The following is a 16,877-nucleotide window of genomic DNA, read 5'->3' on the forward strand; positions in this document are numbered from 1 at the left end:
TCAAAACAATAATTAGAAAGTCATTTTTACTTTTAGTATTATATGGATGGCCAGTGAATCAAAAGCCCCAGCAGAAATAGGTCATTCTGGAAAGTAGTCGAGCCGAGTGACAAAGGGCAGAACAACCTGGAGATGAGTGCCGACTTACCAGTAGGTGCATGGGTTATGAAAAATGGCCTAAATTGAAGCTTCGCATTTATTCACAAAGGAACAGAGGGAAACAGCCAAGAGATTTGGAAAAAGGTCGGGAAGATAAAAAGAAAGCAGATAAGATAATTAAGCCATCATTTCTTAAAAAGGCTTGAGTCAAACAGCTCAGATCCCAGGGCTCAGTAGTAAGCAGGAGAAGACACAGAAAGGTTTTGTGAGGATTTAACAGCATGCTAAAGACAAAAATGGGCTGAAATTCAGAAAGTGTAGTTTTTTTTTCATTAAAGAAAGAAGGTGAAATTTACTAAGCCTTACTACAAATTTAACTGAACATGTTATTAGAAACAAAGCAATCTTTAGCATATGTATTAATAAGAAAGAGAAACACGTAATTTAGCAAAAGCAAAATTATTCAACGTAATTTTTTTAAATTTTATAGATAACAAATTAAGATATGTAGGGCAATAAAGTTTATGTTTGGCCATATCAATGGCATATGGATCATAAATAATTTTATATAGCATTTTCTCCCTGGAATGCCTTTCAATTTTCTTTAGTCTTCACTTGGCTAAATCCTAATAATGTTGTATGATTCAGCTTACATACTGCATTTTCAGCAAGACCTCATCTAGCCTCTCTGCTGAAATTAGTCCTAATGCCTCAGGTTTACAACAAATTCTTGAAGATTGAATGAAATAAATATATGTGAAGTTTCTAAAATAATGGAGGCACAGAAAAGCACTAAAAATATTTTATTAGCAGTGTGTGTGATCGGGGTCAATGTATTAGTCTGTTTTCTATTGCATATAGCAGCATAACTGAAACTGAGTAATTTATAAATAAATAAATTCATTTTCTGTAGTTGTGGAGGTTGAGAAGTCCAAGATGGAGGAGGCACCATTGGTGAAAGGCTTCTTGCTGGTGGGGTCTCTTGCAAAGTCTCAAGGCAGTGCAGCATATCACTTGGTAAGCGGGCTGAGTGTGCTACATGTTAGCATGCTCAAGTCTCTCTCTTCTTGAAAAGCCACCAGTTCTATGCCCATGATAACTGATTAATTAATTCGCTTTTTTTTTTTTTTTTTTGAGATGGAGTTTTGCTCTTGTCGCCCAAGCTGGAGGGCAGAGGCGCAATCTCGGCTCACTGCAACTTCTGCCTTCCAGGTTCAAGGATTCTCCTGCCTCAGCCTCCCGAGTAGCTGGGATTACAGGCATCCACCACCATGCCCAGCTAATTTTTCTATTTTTGGTAGATAGAGATGAAGTTTCACCATGTTGGTCAGGCTGGTCTCAAACTCCCGACCTCAGGTGACCTGCCCACCTTGGCCTCCCAAAGTGCTGGGATTATAGGCATGAGCCAATGCACTGGACTAATTTATTAACCTTTTAATCCATTAATCCATGAAGTCACTAAGGCAGATCCCTCATGATTCAGTCACCTCCCAAATACTTCACTTAACACTGCCACATTAGAAATCAAGTCTCAACATGAGTTTTGGAGGGAACATTCATAACATTCAATACTGTATCATACAAAGTATATGGGCTTGGCCATCAGACCGCAGTATATTCAAGCCCTGTGCCTGCCATGGATTAGCAGTCCTCAGTTTGAGCAATGTTCTTGAAAATTCTGAACATCAGTATTCTCATTTGTAATGGAGAAAAATACTAGTGAATTTAATGAGGCTTAAAATAGTAGACATATATGTGGGTGCTCAATACACATTTATTCAATCACACCGTTCTCATATCCCTTTCCACCATTGGCTTAAATCAAATCTAATTTGTAAGTAGAGTAAAAATACAATTTCAGTATGCTAGTTATCACAGAGCAGATAAAACAATGTCCTGAAGTGTATTGTGTGGTGTACAGTGTTACAACACCTAAATTATTCACTTTAATTCCAGGTAAATTATAATTGATTCCTGAGATTCTAGGTGGAATATGTGTATTTGGAGGACAGAGTTACTCTGAGTGTAGTTGAAGAGTAAAACTATACTTAAAAAGGAGGATTAGTCTTAATGGGAAAATAAGATAAAATATTAATAAAAGAACAATTGTACAAAATATATTAAAATATAAGACAATTAAGTACATATTAAGGCTACAGTATACATGAGAAAAATACCTCAAAGTAACCTTCTAAAAGGTGATACTGCAAGTCTATTTTTGTAGCACTTCATTTAAAACATGTGAAGTTTTGGGTTTTGTTTTATTAGGACAGTGCTACTTAGATTAAAAGATAGCAGAAAGTAAGCAAATTGATTTAGTCTTCATGATTATGAATCATGAAGGTCAGACAAAGTCTACGCATTTTTCACATATTTAAAAATAACCAGTAGGGAGCAGTTAGTAAAATCCTCAAAAGGTGGATCAGTGACAAACCTTTCAGAGATATTCACTCATTTGAAGCTGAGGCCAAAAATTCTAAGCAATTAACTTTTCACAGAATTATCTTTCCAACAGTAAACTTTGATGTGGCGTAGGATAAATGATATGGGTGATAATGTAAATGAAGTAATGTACAACACGTGCATTATATGTACCTTATATAGTACTCAAATGCAGTGTAACATCCGCATCTATTCTGCTATCTCTTGGTTTTATAGAATTCTGTTATTTTTTTTCCTTAAGGGTTAGTCAGGTTGGGCAGCAATGAATTCACAGACCTGTCACCTAAAACAGTTAGTGTATTGGCAGGAAATGGTTTTGGCTTAATACTTGGATACAGGTGGAAGGAAAGTCATGCCAAGTTCTATTCATTAGCAGTGACAATATATCCTTGCACAGCTCTCCTTTCCTCGCAATTCCTATTTTAAAAAAAGAAGAAGAAAAGCTGCACTGTTAAACAAATGAGAAGAAAAGGTAGATTTTTTTCATATGTTAAAAAGGATGTTGAGTTTGGTATGATGGCCGAATGGTAGGTTGCTGGATGCATTTCCCCACCCTGCCTCAAAGACCTTACCTCCCTCAAAAAAACTTCAAAAATGTAGAAGAATCAGGTCCTAATATAAAAGAGACACATGAATAGCTTCAAGTTGTGACAGAAAAATTATTTTATTCATCATTCATTCATTCGGCAATGATTTAACAAACCCTGAGGGACCTGCCATTGAAGTGGCCACACACATGGGTTTTTAATAGTTGACCTCAAAAATTTTTTTCTAGAAAATTATCCATTCTTTTAAACTTTAGAATAATGAGCAAAAATATACAAAAACATGTTGATAACACTTGTGATACTGTGGGTTTTATTACATTGAAGCATTATTTTCCAATATGTCCAGGTGAAGTGCAGGTGGTATTAGTGATGCAGTTACATAGCAGCAATATCAACAATCAAATTAGGGAAAATAACATTTTCAGACATTACTAGATTTTCTTTGGTGTCATATTTAATATGCAGTAAAGGTAAGTAATTAGTATAAGAATATAAAACCATATTAAATGGTTTTTAGAAAATAAATTATGTGCTTTTTAAGTGGAAATATTACACAGTCATTAGATTAAAAAATACATTTCTGGTCAGGGAGCTGTATTTCAAATTATTTACCTGGTTCATAGGCATTGGATGTGGTGACAATCTAGTATTTAGGAAGTTAATTATTTCAGTCAATATCCAGTCATTTTGACTTCCAAAAAAATTGCATGTTAAAGACAGTGAACATCTTTACATTCATTCCCCGAGCTGTCTCATTTTTCTCATGGGTTGCTTTTCACTCTTCTTACCATTCGTATTACACTTTGCTATGTCCAACTGAATGTAAACTTTCTCACAGCAAGAGCCTTTCTCTGTCTATTCAAAATTTTATCCTGGGAAGCATCAGAAAAACTTCAATTCTCTTAAGACTTCATAAAGAATATTAATATAATAGATAATAAAAGCCTGTATAAGGCTTTGGCTATTCCCTGCCCAATTTCATGCAGAATTTAGACCACATACTTCAGTAAATTAACTAGTATCACTGGCATTTTTGGTCAAATTACGGAATGGCAACTTTCTCTGTAGAGAAAAATCCAAAACATGTTTCATTCTCTAGTTTGACCCAAGCTTGATCGAGGAAGCAAGTAATGGGAAGTCGATCTCCTTTTGGATTTCAGTATTCACTTCCCTGTCAACCAAAGTCTTTTGTGAAGTACACTAACGTCTTCATCAAGTCAGAAAACCCTTAGTTTTCTCCCAGGTATTATGTGGCAATTCAGGAATAGCTATTCCATTGTTTTCTGTACTATTTTCTTGCCATAATGAGTTAAACATCACTTAAAATTATAAAATTAACATAATGCACATTCAGGTAAGTAATTAAGCACATTGCAAAAAAAAGAAAAAAAGGCTTTTCCTTTTCTAAAAGATTTGATTCTAAGAATTATTTTAAAATCCCTTATTAAACGTAATTTTAAATTAAAATTATAAATCTTAATTTCAACATGATTTCTCATTAAAAAGAACTCAGGAAAGCAGAAGAAAAGTAAATGAAAATAGTGGTAATTTTAAAAAGCCTGCTCTTAATTCTGCTTTTTGAGGCTAAAATAAAAGTAATTGCTCTGAAACATTTAAATTACGGCTAAGTTTTTTTAAAAGTCATTATTGAAACAAAATTTCTGAAAAAACATCAAGTGCATGCATAATGGCCGTCATCAAATTCATAGTGGAAATTTATTGAAAAGTTCTCCCAAAGTTCATAAACTTTATTATTTTAATAGTTAACATTGAGGCAGTGAGATTGAATTTTATTTCTGAACTTCTTAGTGTTAACAGTGTTTTCAGTGACTGCTGCATGTGGATACATATTTCTGAAAAATTATTAATATTCAAAAAAAAGCAAAATAAAACTTGCCTTTACTCAGGATGCACCAAATCACGAGTGAAGAAAATCCATCATAAATCCACCAAAGCAGGAGTGAGGGAAAGCATATATGTGAATCCATCAAAGCAGGAGTGAGGGAAAGCATATATGTGAATCCATCAAAGCAGGAGTGAGGGAAAGCATATATGTGAATCCATCAAAGCAAGAGTGAGGGAAAGCATATATGTGTCAGCACTATGAAGGCATGTGCCTAAATTTCTGTTTAAAAAGTAGGGAGAGTGATATTATATAAATAGCAGGGCTCCAGTTAACAAAGTAAGTTGTTCTTGAGTTCTAGCATCTCCTCAAAATGTACTGTATCTTGATTTTAACAAATACAGTTTGTTCTTTGTCTCTGTCTCTCCCCTCGCTAACACACACATTTATATTTCATAGAAAAATAAGATTTGTGAAAATATTACTGTAACTTTCCAAGGCATCTGAATCATCACTAGCGCCTCTTGTCTATGTGTATTTGCCAAATGGAACTGGCTGTGTAGATATAATTAGCCTTCATCATGTGGTTGAATGATGTAGACATACTTTTACCTCTTTTAAATCATGCCTTTCTTAACTCAGTAGGATAACACTGAAATATATAAGAAAAGTTATTTCAGCCATGCTCTGTGTTATATTTTGAAATGAGATTCTATACTAAAACTATTTTCCTATTTTGATAAACAGTCACAAGACATGTTAAATCGTATTTTTGTGTTCATTGCCATTTGTCATGTATTTTCCAATTGCCATTTGTCCAATTGTTAATTGCCATTTGTCATGTATTTTCCAACTGGGGACTCAAAACACTGATCCCCATAAGATATATCAGGGAACTGTTCAGAAATTTCAATTGCTTATCTAGCACTTTTACTACTTTTTAACTTTATTTACTACGTTTATTGAAGCAAACTCTTTTGACTAGTTTTGTCATGTTAACAATCGTCAAATTATCTTAATGAAATCATCTTAATGAAATTCACTCTATGTTATAAAATGTTAAAATATAAGAATTGAGCAAATGTATGATGTGTGTGTAGAAAAGCTAAATAACTATCAGAGTATAAAGTCGACAAGCAAAATCTTCAATTTGAGTTATGTCTCTCAGGACATGAAAATAACGTTAAGCCAGTAAGAGAGTAAGTAAAGATCAAGTGTCAGCCTGTCAGACACATATAAATCACAATTAAGTTGTTTTCTAATTATAAATGCATTTCTTGGCATTAAACTCCAGCTCGAGCATGTCAGAAGGAAATGTTAATATTCTGACCCAGAGGTCTGGCGGCATCAGATTTGCCTGATTGTTAAGCTTACATATTAATATAGGAGGTAGCTTTGTTTGGCTCAAATCCCTCTCCCTTGAGCAGGATGCCAATTATTTTCCATGCCAATTTTTCAACTGCCAGGGCACAGCTTTACTTGTTCAGTTCTCCCTAAAGTTCATGAAGCCAAACGATACAACAACAATGAAAAGAATGCTTTATTAAGATTAACTTTTAAGGGCTTTCTGGATACTGCTGAGATACTGCTGAGGGTATGGGCTCTCAGTATTACATTTTGAAAACTATTTGAAATGTGTGTTAGAGCTCCTTGACTCTTAAAGGATCGTATAAGCTGGAGATGGACTATATTTCAGCTCTGATATCTTTGTTCTTTCCGATAGTCAGTTTTCATTACATTAACATATGATGACACTTATTTCTTTTTATTTTCCTCCCAATAATGCCTACCTTCCTTTTCCTTTGGCAACAGCAAACCTATTTACCCTGGAATTTCCATATGAAAGCTGCTTGCTATTAAACACCTGTACTAGAAAACATAAGACTTTCATTATCCAAAAGATGCTTCAGTCTGTGTCCTAGAGATTTTTTTATATGAGGTAATATCATACAAAATAAAGTTGAATTTTACTGACTGTATACAAAATAAATAAGATAATCGCTGTTGTAGTTATATAAATTGGAGCAAGGATGTAAGCAGGCTAACTACAAAGTCCACAAATACATTAAGATTCTTTGACTTTATATATAGTTGTAGCAATTTACATTATTCCTAATCTATGCTTACCTCACACATCTACAGAATATCTTAGTAGAATTTCAAAACATATTTTAAAATTAGAACCTTAGATGATTTCCTTATAGAATTTAATGACAAGGTTTCCTCCTGAGTTTTGAACCTTGATGGAGTAGCAAAGATTCATTGCTCTAAGAAATGGATGCAAACGGGCAGGTCACAGATTACTAAGTGTGAGTTACTAGAATCAGAGGACATGATTTGAGGGAGACATTAACAAAAGATATGTTGTAGAAGAAAGGGTGCTAATAGTTAATAATTTTAACAATAGGTCTGGATGGAGAAAAAATAAAATTACAAAGACTCTACCAATTAAATCTTTCTCATTTATTCATATTCTCTCTCTCTGTCTCACACACACACACACACACACACACACGCACACATACACACACTTTTTCTTTCCCTTTTCAGTAGCTTGACAGATTTGAAATTATCATGAAAGTTTATGAATTTTGTAGTTACATAAGAGAATAAGTCCAATTTCAAGTTCCTCGATATAACTAAAGGTCTTTATTGCCTATGATGTGATTTATTCTCTTAATCTGACCCTCTTCCCCCTGGAAAATAGCATATGTGCTCATTGAAATGAACTTAAGCAATACAGAACTAATATGGCATCATATAAAAATAAACATTGTTTGTATCAGGTAATTATCAGTCTAGACATCACTATAGGCACATATGCAGGAAGAATAAGAGAGTGCTACAGATCTATCTGTTTAAAGTGACAAATGTCTTCAAAAAATGATTGTAATAATATGCATTATATATTTAATTGAAATGTTAATTTTTTCTATTTTTATTTTAGAAAACAAACTGAATACAAATTGAAGTAATTGGTGAACTTTAAATGTTTTTTTCAGTTAAAATTAATGTAAATTGGAGAAAATATTAGATTAAAGCCATTATTTTTAAAACTTTTATTTATGCATTTTTACCAGCTTTATTGAAATATATTTAACAATAAAATTTTCTATAGTTCCTTTTTGGTCTTTATATTATTTGTTGCTCTAATTTTTATTATTTCTGCCCATCTGCTAACTTAGGCCTGAAAAGATTTTTTTCCCTAGTTCTTTGATATGTAAAGTTAGGTATTTATTTGGAATTCTTTTCCTTAATGTAAGCATTTATCACTATAAACTACCTTCTTAGGACAGCTTTTGCTGTGTCCAAGAGGTTTGGACATGTTGTGTTTTTAGAATTTTAAGATGCTTTTTTATTTCTCTCTTTATTTCTTCTTTTGCTCATTGGTTGTTTTTGAGTGTGTTGTTTAATTCCCACATTTGCGAATTTTCCAATTTTCCTCCTTTTGTTGATTTTTAGTTGCATATCATGGCGGTCAGAAACATACTTCATATAATTTCTGTCTTTTAAAATTTGTTGAGACTTGTTTTATGGTCCAGTATATGGTATACCCTGAAGAATGTTTCGTGTACACTTGAGAGGAACTTATATACTGCTGTTTATGGGTGGAATGTTCTGTGCATGTGTGTTAGCTCAATTTGGTAGTATTACTAAAGTCTGCTGTTTCCTTATTGACTTTCTGGATGATCTATCCAGTATGGAAATTGGGGTGGTGAAGTCTCTTACTATTATTGTACTGCTGTCTACTTCTCTCTTCAGTTCTGTTAACATTTCCTTTATATACTTAGATCTATTGTTGGGTGCATATATATTTACAATCATTATATCCTCTTGATGAATCAATACTTTTGTTTTTATATATTGATTTTCTTTGTCACATGACAGATTTTGACTACAAGTCTATTTTGTCTGAAAGAAGTATTCCTACTCTGCTCTCTCTTGGTTACTATTTTATAGACTATCCTTTATATTCCTTCCATTTTAGCCTGTATATATATATACTTAAAGTCAAGGTGAGTCTGTTGTATGTATCATATTGTTAGAGGTTTGAAATTCATTTGGCCACTCTTTACTTTTTCATTAGAAAATTTAATTCATTTAAACTTAAATATTAATAAGTAAGGACTTAGTTTTGCCATTCTGTTAATATTTTGACTGTTTTGTACTTCCTTTGTTCCTTTCTTTTTCTCTTCCTGTCTTTGTGATTTGATGATTTTTCTCCACTACTTTCTTTTGATTTTTCTCTGTTTATATTTTGTGTGCCTACTAGAAACTTCTTTGTGGTTACAATAAGCCTTATATAAAATATTTTATAGTTATAGGTATGTATTCTAAGCTGATAGCAACTTGACTAAATTGCTATAAAAACTCTACACTTTTACATCTCCCACCCAGACTTCATGCTATCAATGTTACACTTTACCTCTTTTTATATTCGTGCATCCATTAAGAAATGATTGTAGTTGTAGTTATTTTTAACACTCTTGATTTTTATATTTTCAACTAGAGGTAAAACTGATTCATGCTCGGTCATTATAGTATTAGAGTATTCTGAATTTGTCTGTCTATTTAACTTTACCAGTGAGTTTGAAACTTTCATATATTTTCGTGTTGTTACTTAGTGTCCATTTATTCCAACTTGAGAATTATTTTGGCATTTATTATAAGGCAAGTACAATAGTAATAAACTCCTTTAATTGTGTGTGTGTTCATGTGTGTTTTTTTTGTTTGTTTGATAGTGTGTTTGGTCTGGGGATGTTTTTATCTTCCTTTTATTTCTGAAGGACATCTTTGCTAGGTATAATGTTGGTTGGCAAGATTTTTTTTTTCCTTCAGCACTTTGAATATGTAATTCCACTCTTTCATGACCTGCAAGGCCCCTCCTGAGAAATACGCTGATAACCTTATGCTGTTTCCCTTGTATGTGATGAGTTGCTTATTTATTTGCTGCTTTCTAAATTCACTGTTTGGTCTAACATTTGGCAATTTGATTGTAATGTGTCTCTTGATGATCTTTCTTGGGTTTGTCTTGCCTAGAGTCTTTTGAGCTTAATGAATCTTGATGTCTATATCTTTCCCAAAATTTGGGATGTTATCAGTCGTTATTTCTTTAAATATGCTTTCTACCCTTCTCTCTCTCCTTCTGGAACTTTCATAATGCATACTTTGTGTGCTTGATGCTGTGCATGGATCCTCTAAATTTTCTTTACAGTTTTTCCTTTATTTCTTCAACTGGCTAATTTTAAATGACCAGTTTTCAAGATTACAAATTCTTTATTTTGCAGAATAAAATCTATTTGAGATCTTTATTACTTGTTTTCAATTCTTTTATTGTATTCTTCAGCTTCAGATATTCAAGATTTCTATTTGAATCTCTTTTTGTGGTTTCTATTTCTTTATTAAATTTCTATTTCTTACGGATTGTTTTTTCTTCAGATTTTGTTTAACTGTTTATCTGTGTCCTTAAAGTAATTATTTGGAACTCTTTGTTGGATAATTCATAGATCTCTATATATTTGTGGTCAATTATAGGAGCTTTATTAGTTTCTATTGGTGGTATCATGTTTGCCTGTATTTTTGTAATTCTTACAGCCTTGTATTGATGTTTGTGCATTTGAAGCAGTAAACCTCTTTTAGCCTTTACAGACTGGTTTTAGCAGTTAAAGACCACTTCTTGTTGGATTCTCAGGGTGATAGGAGTGCCTCTACAATCCCAGTTGAGTAGGATTAGAGCTGAGTCACAGGGCCTCTGTGTAGTCTGCAATGGGATCCATAGTTGCCAGACATATTACCAGAGGGCTGGGTGGGCATGAATCCTGTCTGGTCCATATGAGGTTTCCTATTGAGTCAGTGGATAGATTTCTGGCCAGGCAGAACTGCTTCCAGATTGCGGCTGAGAGGGGCTGGCGCCAAGTTACAGGGCTGCTTCAGGATCTGCACTAAGATCAAGATTGACAGGCCTGCCTCTAGGTACATAAAGCGACATACCTCCTAGAGGGTGGGAAGATGTACTCCTAGACTGCAGCTGCGTAGGCTTGTATCTGCGTTACATGGCCATTTGAGAATCTGCTGTGGTACCCAGTTAGGTGGGTCTGCCTCTAGTGACACAAATAAGCATGTCTCCTGGTGTGTTTCTAGGCTTATTAGTCTGTTCTCATACTGCTATGAAGAAATACTCGAGACTGGGTAATTTATAAAGAAAAGAGGTTTAATGGACTCACAGTTCTCCATTGCTGGGGAGGCTTCAGAAAATGTACAATCATGGCAGAAGATGAAGGAGAAGCAAAGGCACCTCTTGCATAATGGCAGGTGGGAAAGCATGTAAGCAAGTGCAGGGGAACTGCCTTTTCTAAAACCATCAGATCTCATGAGACTCACTATCACGAGAACCGCATGTGGAAAACTGCACCCATGATTCAATTATCTCCATCTAGTCTCTCCTTTGACACATGGGGATTATGGTGATTACAATTCAAGGTGATATTTGGGTGGGGACATAGAGTCAAACCATATCACTAGGTGGACAGGACTGATCCCAGACCTAGACTCTAGCTGGCAGGGGCTAGAACGGGGTTACAGGACCTCATCAAGTACTGTAGTTCGACTAAGTTAGGTGAACCTCCTTCAAGTATGTATTCTACATACTTGAACAAGTATGTAGAACACTTGTATGTAGAATACAAGTATGTAGAATACAAGTACGTAGAATACTTGTATGTAGAATACAAGTACGTAGAATACTTGTATGTAGAATACAAGTACGTAGAATACTTGTATGTAGAATACAAGTACGTAGAATACTTGTATGTAGAATACAAGTACGTAGAATACTTGTATGTAGAATACAAGTACGTAGAATACTTGTATGTAGAATACAAGTACGTAGAATACTTGTATGTAGAATACAAGTACGTAGAATACTTGTATGTAGAATACAAGTACGTAGAATACTTGTATGTAGAATACAAGTACGTAGAATACTTGTATGTAGAATACAAGTACGTAGAATACTTGTATGTAGAATACAAGTACGTAGAATACTTGTATGTAGAATACAAGTACGTAGAATACTTGTATGTAGAATACAAGTACGTAGAATACTTGTATGTAGAATACAAGTACGTAGAATACTTGTATGTAGAATACAAGTACGTAGAATACTTGTATGTAGAATACAAGTACGTAGAATACTTGTATGTAGAATACAAGTACGTAGAATACTTGTATGTAGAATACAAGTACGTAGAATACTTGTATGTAGAATACAAGTACGTAGAATACTTGTATGTAGAATACAAGTACGTAGAATACTTGTATGTAGAATACAAGTACGTAGAATACTTGTATGTAGAATACAAGTACGTAGAATACTTGTATGTAGAATACAAGTACGTAGAATACTTGTATGTAGAATACAAGTACGTAGAATACTTGTATGTAGAATACAAGTACGTAGAATACTTGTATGTAGAATACAAGTACGTAGAATACTTGTATGTAGAATACAAGTACGTAGAATACTTGTATGTAGAATACAAGTACGTAGAATACTTGTATGTAGAATACAAGTACGTAGAATACTTGTATGTAGAATACAAGTACGTAGAATACTTGTATGTAGAATACAAGTACGTAGAATACTTGTATGTAGAATACAAGTACGTAGAATACTTGTATGTAGAATACAAGTACGTAGAATACTTGTATGTAGAATACAAGTATGTAGAATACAAGTATGTAGAATACTTGTATGTAGAATACAAGTATGTAGAATACTTGTATGTAGAATACAAGTATGTAGAATACTTGTATGTAGAATACAAGTATGTAGAATACTTGGACAAGTATGTATTCTAGCATGTTCCTAGGTGGGAAAGGCTGTTCCTGGGTTATGATTGAAAGGGGTTGGAGCCAGGGCTGAGTTTAACAGGACGGTTTCCCAGAGCATGTGTGTAAGTAACTCATTCATTGGCCCTCCACAATGAGATGGGACTGTTTTGGGTCTGTAGCCAGGACTACAGTTGGTAGCCAGGGTATCGATTTGCTTTCTCAAAGTGACCCTCCTCTATTTTGTATATCACCAAAGTTTTGCAGCCTTGTATCTTGATTCCAAAGCTTCCACAAAGGCATTTTCATTCATGAATGGCTGCCAAATTATTGCTGTAGTGGCCTATGAGCAGGGGATCTCCTATTCTTCCATTTTGCTGACATCATCACTCTATTATATTTTTGACTACATTTTAATTTACATAGTGTAGATTGACTCATTCAAAGGAATATTGTAATAATAATTGATTACTTTTTCCCACTTTCCAATTTTATAAATCACATTATTTTTTTAAAAAAGTAACAGTTTACAACAATTAAGTTCAATTTTGTGATCATAATTTCCAGGTTTTATTCTTATTTAGTTGGATTCAAATTTACTTTTCATCTTTTAACCATGGTTTTTCTAATACTACTTGAGTTTATTATTCATCCTAGTTTTGCAATTGGCGCAGTGTGTGTGTTTAGGGGTGTATATGGGGACATGTGTCCCTAAAACTCATGGGAATTACATTAGTTTTTGTTGTTTTTATTTTCTTTTGTTTACTTTATACAAAAACAATGTCCTGACTGGTTGTAACATATTTAGAGTATTATCTCATTCCTCTACAAATTCGTAGACATTGTCTGCTAACTTTTAGTTTTGATTCTAACTTTGAAAAACTTTCAAGATGGTTTAAATCTTTCTTTTTAATGAAATTTAGTTTTTTCCTGAATAATAAAAACTTATTTATACTTGTTATTCAATATTTTAATGTAAATGTGTTGTATTGTCATTTATATCTAACATTTCTAAAATATGGTTTTCTTTTCCCAAAAATATTCTTCATTTTGTTCTTTTCAGAAAATTGTTCTTGAAGTATTTCAACAGGTTTCTGATCCATTTGTTAGAATTTTTACCTAAATAATAACAATAATTTTATGTGGGGATCTTCTCAATAGTTTTTGATCTTTTCTGTTTTGCACTCATTTTGATTATTTTTCAAACTTTTCCCCTTTGTCAGTAGTTTAATTTTCAGCTTGTGATTCTATTTGTTACTTATTAGTTCTGCAATGGTATAATTTTAAACCATTTATTAACACTGTAATTTTTTCTTCATCTCAATCTATTGTTATCTTTTTTGAATTGATTTAGTTTATTCATATTAAAGTAGTTATTAGTGTGAAAAATGCTAGTAAGATTATATCTTTTTTCTCAGCTAATTTTTTGTGAACTAGATTATTTATATTTCTTTCAAAAAAAAATACACACACATGCACACAGAGACACACACATAAAATCACACCATTTTCAAGGTTTGAATTTATTGCTTAGTTATTACAACTGTGTAACAATTGCAGTATAGGGTGGATTACTTCCCCTCAACAAATATAAAATATATTTTTCTCTATTTTGAAGATGATGCTCAGTGGAGACTGTACAGCTATGAGTGTGGGTGTGGGTGTGTATGTATATGTGTGTTTGTAACAAGATCATGTCCTCTCTTTTGAGATTTTATTAAATGTACTAAAAACAAGTTTCACTCAACCTTGACATTTATTTTACTCCAGTCAGGAATGCTCTCCATTTCTGATCATTCAGTCTACTGAGTTTAAAGCCTTGGAATTTTTAATCTGTCAGATAGAGTTAGACTCTGTTCTTCAATTCTAATTTTTTAATCATCACTCTCCACTAACTCTTTAATTATCTTCTCTGCAGACGTTTAGACATTGATGATGAATCTCAAATGTTTTTTAACTTATTATAATTATTTCTGCAAAGTGAGAATAGAATTAGGAACTTTTTTCTGTTGCAATAAAACCTTCAGTTTTTTATAGCAATGAGTTATTCTATTTCTTTAAAACGTATGACAATAGTTTTCCATGTTGTCTTTGTGCTATCGCTGGTATCTTTAAAGAGATTGAGAATGTTTGCATTTAATTTTGTGATGTCTGTTTGTTTATATTTTGGGAGTTTAAAAAAATACCGTATCTTTCTTTCTTTTATAAGTGACAGTCTATTTCATCAGGTATTTGAGAGGAAGAATCTATAATCTATCTACAGACACATAGCTCAAAATTTCCTGCTATGTGATTTTAAATTTTACAATTTTATATATTTTTCTGAATCTTGATGAATTTCCTCTGAATGCTGTAATATTGGTTTTTTCATAAATATTTTTGATATGTAATGGACAGGAGCTATGTGAATGAGGGTGTGTGTGCATGGCAGTGTGTATTTTAAGGAAATGCCTGGTATTTGGAATGTGCATGTTGGTTTCCATGTGCATCAAGGTGGGGATGTGTATGGGGTGGTGTATGTCTTAGTAGGGATATGTACTGGGGGACTGTGTCTATGATTGTAGGAGAATATGTATATACTTATGGAAATTATATATGGATATGTATAGGGATGTAAATAAAAAAGACTGTGTGTGCATGTATGAGAAAGAGAGATGGAGAAGGAGAGAGAGAAATAATTTTTATGTGAATGGAAGCTTCTCAACTTGGCAAAACCAACAGGAAGTCGATAGACACATTTTATATCATAAATGACAAATTTGTGGGTTTATAGATGAATGCTGATTCTTAAAAAATATTAATATTAATTCTAGAATTAATTCATTGCGACCATGAAGATATGCTTCTATTCCTTCTCCTGCTTAACTCTACTGTGGTGTTCTTTGAAATTCTTATTGTGCTATTGTCTCTTTTCAACATAATATTATTATTGAGTGGGTGACCAAACTATCATTTTCTTGCTCTTTAGACTATAAGAGCACTGAGCTTCATCAATATAGTTTTTCACTCCCAATTGTATCTTCACATTCTTCAGTAAGAAACCACAGGGCATGAACAACGCAGTTAATTGACCTTTAACTCTCACTCCATGTGCTGCATGAAATAGAGATCCTCAACAGATTTTTTAAAAGTTAAAAATACAATGGGTGCTGTATCAGCATGAGCCTAAGATGTTCAGAGATTAACACAATGCATGCTAGGGTAGAAAGGCAGACACTTTTAGAAACAACATTGCCACTTAAAAAAAAAGTTCATTTTCACAAATAGGCAGGACAAGTGCAAAAGTAACATACTTTCAATGTTTCAATAATTGTGGGTCATTAAATCCTGTCTAAATAGATCATATAAACTAAGACATCTTAAATAAGCATAAAATCTGTAGTATAGAGTGTTTGTTTCAATATTATACCTTAAAATCCTAAATATTCTAATAGAGAGAATTATTTTTTCTTGTCACTCTCCTGTTTCTTTCTTTCTCTTTTTTCCTTGTCTCTTTCTTTCTTTTTCTGTTTTTTACAGCTATCATACATATTGTAAGAATGTGAGTTTTGCAAATTATTACAGATCTGAGTTTAAATTCTAGTAATAAGCCGGGCGCAGTGGCTCATATCTATAACCCAGCACTTTGGGAGGCTGAGGCGGGCGAATCACCTGAGGTCAGGAGTTCGAGACCAGCCTGAGCAACATGGCAAAACCCCATCTCTACTAAAAATACAAAAATTATCTGGGTGTGGTGGCGCACCAGCTACTTGGGAAGCTAAGGCAGGAGAATCACTTGAACCTGGGAGGCGGAGGTTGCAGTGAGCCGCGATTGTGCAACTGCACTCCAGCCTTGGCAGCAGGGTGAGACTCCATCTAAAAAAAAAAAAAAAAAAGGTTGTAACAACAACATTAGATATATTTTACTATTTGATAGTTAGTAGGCAATGTGTTAAGCACTGGATGTCCATTCCAGTATTTAGCATGGATATTATTAACATCTCCATTTTATAGATGAAGAAATTAAGACTAAGCAGTTATAGTAGCTTGTGCAATAAGTATCATTAACATAACCAAAGCAGATTTCTCCCATTCTAGAGCCCAAGAGCCTAATAATTTGATCATATTATTGTTAA

At 33.3% G+C, this 16,877-nt stretch overlaps 1 protein-coding gene across 1 annotated transcript in view; it reads left to right on the forward strand.

Moving 5' to 3' along the window:
* PCDH15 (protocadherin related 15) overlaps nt 1-16,877 on the forward strand; it is a 1,796,064-nt gene that overhangs the window by 752,047 nt on the left and 1,027,140 nt on the right. The window lies entirely within an intron of this gene.

The sequence above is a fragment of the Gorilla gorilla genome, chromosome 8 (assembly GCF_029281585.2).
Source record: "Gorilla gorilla gorilla isolate KB3781 chromosome 8, NHGRI_mGorGor1-v2.1_pri, whole genome shotgun sequence".
Classification (NCBI taxonomy): Eukaryota; Metazoa; Chordata; class Mammalia; order Primates; family Hominidae; genus Gorilla; species Gorilla gorilla.